Source organism: Myotis brandtii, unplaced genomic scaffold, assembly GCF_000412655.1.
Source record: "Myotis brandtii unplaced genomic scaffold, ASM41265v1 scaffold3058, whole genome shotgun sequence".
Classification (NCBI taxonomy): domain Eukaryota; kingdom Metazoa; phylum Chordata; class Mammalia; order Chiroptera; family Vespertilionidae; genus Myotis; species Myotis brandtii.
In genome coordinates this window covers 39,327-48,312 of record NW_005361690.1, presented here as the reverse complement: position 1 = coordinate 48,312, position 8,986 = coordinate 39,327, and positions in this window count along the sequence as shown.

The following is an 8,986-nucleotide window of genomic DNA, read 5'->3' as shown; positions in this document are numbered from 1 at the left end:
CTATATCACTCTTCATTTCTTCTTGGTTCTTACATAATTTATTGATTTTTTTCATCTGTTTCTTCTTGCTTCTTGCATAAGTTGTTGATTTTTTTCCTTCATCGGGTTATGCATTCTAGGACCCTTAATCTGAATTCTTTTTCTGTCATGCTGCATGCCTCGGTTTCACTTAGCTGCTTTTCTGGCAAGTCCTCCTTTTCTTTCCTTTGGGGGTTTCTTTGTCTACCCATGTTAGATCTCACCGACATATCTAGATGTTGAGTCGTTCAGTGGCTGCTCCCTGGGTGGCAGTGGCTCCTCGGGCTGCGGTTGCTCCTCAAGTGGTTGTGGTATCAGCTGCTCCTCAGTTGGCAGCAGCTTCTGTGGTGGGTGCTGTTCACCGCTGTGGTGGCTCCTCTGGCTGGTGGGGGAAGACTTCTCACACAGCTGCTGTTCCTCAGACCTAACAGCTGGCTGTGTTCCCCTGTGATGGAGTTCTGTCTTGGCTCTGGTTCATCTGAATGCTGAATCCGGGCTTTTATTTCTGCTAAGCAGGTCTCCCCCTTTTGGGGGACTGAAGCTGCAGCCTCCTCCTCAGTGTCCTCTACCATAGTCACAGTAAAGTGTGGCATTGTTGTTCTAATTACCCTTTTTGTCTTTTATTAGATAGGGTTCTCTAAGATAAATACATGTAATAGTGTGTTTATCTAAGATCTGTGTAACAGGCACTTGTTCTGATAGTTTCCAGAGCCAATATGCCATTCTTTGTAGTCTTGTGGGCCTCAGAGCAGGTGCTAGGGGTTTGTAAATGAAGAAGTAGATAAATGATTGGTAGGAAGAAGGAAGGGGCAATGCAGAAAAGGGCCCTTAATTCTTATGAACTTTACTGTTACCTATAGATAATGACTTGTGTCCTGGTGGTAGATTATGTGCCCATACTTTAGAATGTTTGCAAGATTTATGCAATGTTTTTTCCTCCTAGCTTATCATACAGTTTTATTCTATTTGACTGCCAAATTATTGAGATAGATTCACAGCAGATAGCGATCCATTCAAAGAAGCAAAATTGCAGCAAATTAATGGAGGTGTTAACTATTGTAATGTCTTCACTCTTCTGCCTGATATACTTAGATTTGGATTTAAGCCAATTTCAATTAAAAGTATTGGTAGGGTCAGAAATAGAATATATTGGGACTAGCTACAGTTATAAGAAATATTATTCATGCTCTGTTAACCATGATGGTTCTGTTCTGATTAGAGAAAGCACATTCTAACCTCATTGGGAGTTATATTCCCTGGGACATGAGAGCTAACATTAGAATGCAGTCTGTCCCCCTTCTGAGAACTGCCTATCATTATGAAAAGATTTTCAACCTCATGGCACCCAGTCCTAGAGGCCCCTTCTCTTTACAACCCCCAGCTCCTATTACCTGTAATATGGTCCTGGTGTGCCCAGGGCACCCAGAGGCACCCACTCACTGTCACTCCCCTCCCCTCCCCCCAGCCTCCATGATTTTTAACCTGTAATAATTATCCCATACCCACTTTTCCATACCTGTAATTCCTACTTTTCCACGTAATCTTGTCCTACCACCCAATATAAGCAGCTGGCTTGTGGTAGCGGCAGAGAAGATTCTTGTGGATGACCTGCCACTCTCCCATAATGCAGGCATTGAAATAAAGTAATCTTGTCCTTCTACCCAATATAAGCAGCTGGCTTGTGGTAGCGGCAGAGAAGATTCTTGTGGATGACCTGCCACTCTCCCATAATGCAGGCATTATTGAAATAAATGCTCATATATGATTCAACCCTATCTCTGCTTAATTGGCTGAACTAGTTACAGGCAGCCCGGACCCCTTGGTTGTCCAGTCACAGTAGGAGTTAATATTTCAAAGTGGTTGTTCTCCGTCTTTATTTTACATAATTATCACCTGAGGATATCTTACAAATGTGGATTTCCAGCCCTACCCACAGAGATTCTTGGATGGGAAATATAGCTTATTGCTAAGGAACAGTCATTTTTTAAAAATGCATCAAATTTCATTTTATAAATTTAGTCAAGTGGTCAATTACATTAAAAACAACAACACCACTATTCTAAGAAGACATGTTTAATGAAGTAAATGTGGTAGTGAAAAAAATGTTTGGCTGCCACCACATTACTGTATTTCTTTATTGTTTCCAATAGTCTTTTGGTGGAGTCTTTAGGGTTCTCTATATACAGAATCATGTCATCAGAAGTGACAGGTTTACTTCTTTATTCCAAACTTGGATGCCTTTATTTCTTTTTCTTGCCTGATTGCTCTGGTTAGTACTTCTATTACTACGTTGAATACTATTCATGAGAGTGGATATGTTTGTCTTGCTCCTGATATTAGAGTAAGAGATTTCAGTTTTTCACCATTGAGTATGATATCAGCTGAGGGTTTGTCATAGATGACCTTTATTATGTTAAGGCACTTTTCTTCTACAATATTTTATTGGGTGTTTTAATCTTAAACGGATGTTATATTTTGTCAAATGCTATTTCTGCATCGATTGCTGTGATCCTATGATTTTTATCTTTTGTTTTGCTAATGTGGTATATCATATTGGTTGATTTGGGCAATCAATTTTTCACAAGGAAGCCAAAAACATGCAATTGAAGTTTTTTCAATAAATTCTGTTGGGAAAACTGGAAAGCCACATGTAAAAGAATGAAATGAGATCACTATCTAATACCATACACAAAAATTAACTCATGAGACTTGAATATAAGACCTGAAACAATAAAATACATAGAAAAACATAGGCACATGGATCAATGGAACAGAACAAAAAACACAGAAATTGACCCACATCATTATGGTAATTAATATTTGACAAAGGAGGCAAGAACATACAATGGAGTAAAGACAGTCTCTTAAAATAATGGTATTGGGAAAATCTGGCCGGTACATACAAAAAAGTGAAATTGGATCACCATCTTACACCATACACAAGAATAAACTCAAAATGAATAAAATACTTTAATGTCAGTTGTGAAACCATAAAAATCTTAGAAGAAAGCATAGGCAGCAAAATCTTAGACATCTCACACAGCAGAACTTTCAGAAACATCTGCTAGGGCACAAAGGAAAACATAAACAGGTGGGACTACATCAAAGTAAAAAGTTTCTGCACAGCAAAATAAACCATCTTCTAGATATAAAGGGAACCCACTGTATGGGAGAACACATTTGTCAATGATAACATTGGATAAGGGGTTAATTTCCAAAATCTATATAGAATTCATACAACTCAACAAAAGGAAGGTAAAGAATACAATTAAACAATAGGCAAAGGACCTAAATAGACACTTCTCCAAAGAGACATGAAAAAGTGCTTATTGTCACTGATCATCAGAGCTGCAAATTAAAATGACAATGAGGTATCACTTCACACCTGCCAGAATGGCTACCATCAACATATCAGCAAACAACAAGTGCTGTCAAGAATGTGAAGAAAAAGGGAACCTTAGTACACTGCTGGGGGAAATGCACACTTGTGCAGCCACTATGGAAAACAGTATGGAGTTTTATAAAAAAATTAAAAACTTGAACTGCCATTTGACCCAGAGATTCCACTTTTAGGAATATATCCAAAAAATCCTGAAACACCAATCAGAAAAATTGTGGTACATTTACACCATGGAATACTATGCAGCAGTAAACAAGAAGGTTTCCTTACCCTTTCAGATAGCATGCATGGACCTGGAGATTATTATGCTAAGTGAAATAAATCAGGTAGATAAAGACAAATACCACATGATCTCAATGATACGTGAAATCTAATGAACAAAATAAACAGATGATCAAAAAGGAACAAGAGACATGGATACATGGAAGAGTCCAACAGAGGTCAGAGGGGATGGGAGTGAGGGTGGGAACTGCATAAAAGATAAGGAAGATAGTAGCTACAGAAGTAACAATATTATTTGGAATAAATATTAGGAAACATTTTAAGAGTGAAGGATGAGATTTTTAGCTATTTCAGCACTAAAACATTCCTTTCCAGGTATAGAATGGCCTCACATTTTATTTTATTTTTCTTGAAAGCAGATAAATTGCCTCCTTGTCTCATACCTCATCTTATTCAAATTGGACCCCACATTAATTCAGCCTTTTCGGCCTGGGAGAGATTATTTTATATCCTCTGTTGATTATAATCACAGTAACTTTATTCTCACTACCCCTAAATGAGAATTTCCTAGATAATTATCTTTTACTTCTCCTCATTAATGGGAAATTTTATACTGAATAAATCTTCTCTAATATGGAACCTACACTTGTTTTGCTTGCACTTCCTTTTTTTTCTTGACTTATGGAAAGACTTAGTGTGTATACAAACTGAATATGTATATATTAGAGTAGGGGTGGGCAAACTTTTTGACTCGAGGGCCACAATGGGTTCTTAAACTGGACCGGAGGGCCGGAACAAAAGCATGGATGGAGTGTTTGTGTGAACTAATATAAATTCAAAGTAAACATCATTACATAAAAGGGTACGGTCTTTTTTTTATTTCAATATAGAACAGCCGAACGGGCCGGATCCGGCCCGTGGGCCGTAGTTTGCCCACGGCTGATCTAGAACCACTAAGGCTCTCCTAGACTGTCACTGGTAACCACTTTAAAAGATGTTTGACAATTTATTAAAAAGTTAAATATGCACCTGCCATACAACTCAGATATATTACTTCCAGGCATCTACTCATGAAAAAGAAAAATATATGTCCAACAAAGATTGTGAGTAGATATTAATAGCAACTCTTTCCCATAATAGTCCAAACTGAAAATTGCCTAAATGCCCATCAATAGGTAAACAAATAAGTAAAATATGCTATACATTGAAACACTACTCAACAATAAAAGTGGGTAACTGCTTATACATGCAACAACGTGGTTGAATTTAAAAATTACTCTGCTGAATAAAAAAAGGCATCAGTAAAAATACATGTGTGTATTATTTCATTTTTATGAAATCAAACTAATTTATAGTAACAAAAAGCAGAGCAGTGATTGCCTAGGGATTGGCAGAGGGAGGCATAATAGCAAAAGAGAACTAGGCATTTTTTGGCATGATGAAAGTGTTTTCTATCTTAACTATGGGAATGATTTCAAGGTTTTGATGGTTTTAAGTAGGACTAGGCAAAATTCATCAAATGTATACCTTAAATGGGTGCATTTGATTGTGCATAAGTTATTTCTCAATGAGATTAACATCCTATATAATGAAAGGGTAATATGCAAATGTACCAAATGGCGAAATTACTAGTTGCTATGAAGTGCACTGACCATACTCAGCCAGAAGCAAGGCTCAGGGCTGGTGAGTGTAGCAGCGGTGGCCAGAGCCTCTCCCACCTCTGTGGCAGCGCTAAGGATGTTCCACTGATGGCTTAGGCCCGCTCCGGCTCCAGCTCCCAAACTGCGAGAGGGTGCAGGCCAGGATGAGGGACCCCCTCCCTAGACCCACCCCCCAGTGCACAAATCTCGTACATCAGGCCTCTAGAAAAATAATAAAAACTTATATTTTAAGCCAGATAGAGGAACTCACATGATACCATCTTTTATGAGACCTTTCAGTAATGGGTGCATTTGATTGTGCATAAGTTATTTTTCAATGAGATTAACATAAAATGATAAAAACTTAAATTTTAAGCCAGGATGGAAGATCTCACATGATACCATCTACTATGAGAACTTTCAGTAGGGGTTCATAGACCCCATTTATGTGGGGTATGTGCTGACATTAGACATAACATTCCTGAAACCAGTTAAACCCCTTACTCTAATTCGCTTTCAGACCAGTGAGACTCTGGGCTTTACCTGAAGTATTCTGAAGTCAGATAGCAGGAGAATAATATTTCCCTTCCCACAGTTTTGTCCACTTTTGTCCTTGTGTATCTAGTGATTAGTAGTAAATTCCCAAGCTGCAGTTGAAGCATGAGGCATTGTTTTGAGGACAGAAAGGAACTGAACTGGACCTTGGATAGAGACATCCAAGTGCTTGGAGGGAGTGTGTGTATCACTGAGGTGAGTGAGGAAGAACATTCAATCCCTGGAGGCCCAAGGGAATGAAACCCCTTCAGCACCAGCCTCAGACAGAGATGTGGCTCTCACCAGCAGGGGCCATGCCGTGAGGGGGGTATAAACAAGTGCATCCCAAATTGCACCCATCTTCTTTCCAAACCTCTTCTTTTTGTTCTCTTAACACACTCATCCTATTTCCATCTAACTACTGTCTCAGGCCCCAGAGTCATATTTAACTCTTCTGTCTCCTCTGTCCTTAGAATCAGATATGACACCATCATAATTTTCAATCTAATTGACTCACACTCATTGATCTTCTTCGAAATGCAGGCACTTTGCTTGACAATGGGGATAGGGAAATAATTAAGAAAATGTCTGAGAGGATCCTATGAACCTACAATCCTGAATCATAGAGAGGAGCTAGGACAGTAGGAAAGATGAGATGAAAGAGTATTAGTTGAGGCTGCTCTCACCTTTGGTGACCTCACTTCTAATTCTAGAGAATGGAGAATCATATGGTCAGACCTTTCTCACATATTTTTACCTTCAAATTAAGACTGTAATTCCATTTTTATGTTTTTTTGGTCCCTAAAAAAGAAGTGCCCCTAACATCTTTGCAATACTGACTGTCCTCTAAATCCTGCTCCTGCTCACCTCCCCTTGCGTCTTGTGTTTTACATATCAAGTCAAATATCTTGAGTACCTTGCTTTTATGGTTTTGCTTTGGACAAGAAAACATGCTCAAACCTTCCCATCCCATTTAAATACAGATTGGATCCTGACTCCTCCATAAGTTTTTATCTTCTTTATGTATCCTTAATTGCCAGATTTCTCAAAAAAATGGCCCTCTGGATCAATAAATGTTTGTTGCTAAATGAACCAATGAGTGCATCCCATCCACTTATTATCTTTTCTCAGTTCTGTTCTCATCTTTTAAAGAAAAATTCTCCATACGCCTGATAGTTTCCCAGTCCAGAAGACCATTCCAACCTTTTCATTCTGATAAATCTAGGGACCTTCTCTATGTTGACTATCTCTGCTCTCTTGTACCCATTATGATGATGTGCCTTTAAACAAAATAGATCATATTAGTACTATGGATCTAAGGATTAGCAAAGATATGTTTAAAATTCCAGCCTTTTTTCCACACATTTTTTGAGGGATGTCAGCAAAGTAGGGAATGCTCTAGGTACTGCAGGATAATTGAATAAGATAGGTTAGATCCTTGCCCTTTGAAAGTGGGAGTAAGTGGACTATAAACTTGTAAATACTTGAAAAAGCAATATAACTTCAGATTGTATTAAGTGCTAAGAAAGAAATAAGCAGGTAATAGGACAGAGAGAAACTTGAGGCTACTTTCCATCACGTGGTTAGAGAATATGTGTATGAGGAGTTGTGACTCTGGTGCTAATCATGAGCTGCTTTAGACTCTTGCCATGTCCAGCCTTTTCCAGTGTCTATCAAATTGAATTAGCCAGCAATCCCACTTCTGAGTAAATAACTGAAAGAAATGAAAGTGCTAACTTAGAAAGATCATTACCCCCCATGTTCGTTACAGTATTCTTTACAATAGCCAATACAAGGAAACAACCTGAGTGTCCTTTGGTGGATAAATGGATACAGAAAATGGAATATTATTCAACCATGAAAAAGAAGAAAATCTTGCCATTTAAAACAACATGGATGGACCTTGAAGGCATTATGCTAAGTGAGGTAAGTCAGTCAGAGGACAGGTATGATCTCACTTGTATGTGAAAGCTAAAACAAACAGAAACAAAAACAAAGGCACTCACAGAGAACAGATTGGTAGTTTCCAGGGGTGGGGACTGGGAGTTCAAATGGTTAAAGGAGATCAAAGGATATTAACTTACAGTGATAAAATGAATGAATCCTGAATATATAATGTACTGCATATTGACTCTAGTTGATAATACTGTATTATATATTTCAAAGTTGCTAAGAGAGTAAAAACCTTAAAAGTTCTCATCATAAGAAAAAAAAGTTGTAACTATGTGTGGTGGTGGACATTAAGTAGACATTGTGGTGATCATTTTGTTACATACATATGTCAAATCATTATGTTGTACAACAGATACTAACAATGTTATATGTCAATTGTCTATAATAATAAAAGCATAATATGCTAATTAGACCGGACAGCTGGACATCCTTCTGGACAAAGCCGCAGCTGCGAGGGTCAAGGGCAGAGGCTGAGGGTAGCTGCAGCGTCTGTGAGGGCTGAGGGCAGCCGTGCAGCAGCGGGGTGATGGGGGCAGCACTGTCCCCTGATTGCCTGCCCAGTCGCTTCCTGCAGAGGGAGGCCAGCAGCAGTGGCAGTGGTAGGGTCATGGGGGCGGTGCCTTCCCCTGATCGGCCCACTGGGTCGCCTCCCCCAGAGGGAGGCCAGATTGTGGCTTAGGCCCACTCCGAGGAACGGGCCTAAGCCATCAGTAGGACATTCCCTAAGGGCTCCCAGACTGTGAGAGGTCACAGGTCAGGCTGATGGACTGCCCCTCCTCCAGTGCACAAATTTACATGCACTGGGCTTCTAGTATCCCAATAATTTTTTTTTCACTTGCCTCTGCATCTTTGCCTTTTATCCTAAATTTTATTGGGCAGGATAGTAAGAAGCTAAGAACATTCCTGGGCAAGTGGTTAGGGAAACTGAAACAAGAAAATTAAACAAGGACAAACAATTTGAACTACTTACAGCTAGCTTGTGAATTGCAAGAGCTTGTCTTCCCCAATTGTGGTCACTTCTATGCAAATGGTTTATACCTCCCCTCCCTAACCAGGGAATACAGAGCTTAAATCACCCTTGTCTAGGAAATAGAGAACAGAGATCCAATTAATGCCATTTGTGCCAGCTAAATCCAAGGACAAATGAAGTTAGGGAAACAAATAACAAAAACCCCTTTAAAGACAGACAGACACAAGATAAAAGTAAAACAGTAAAGCA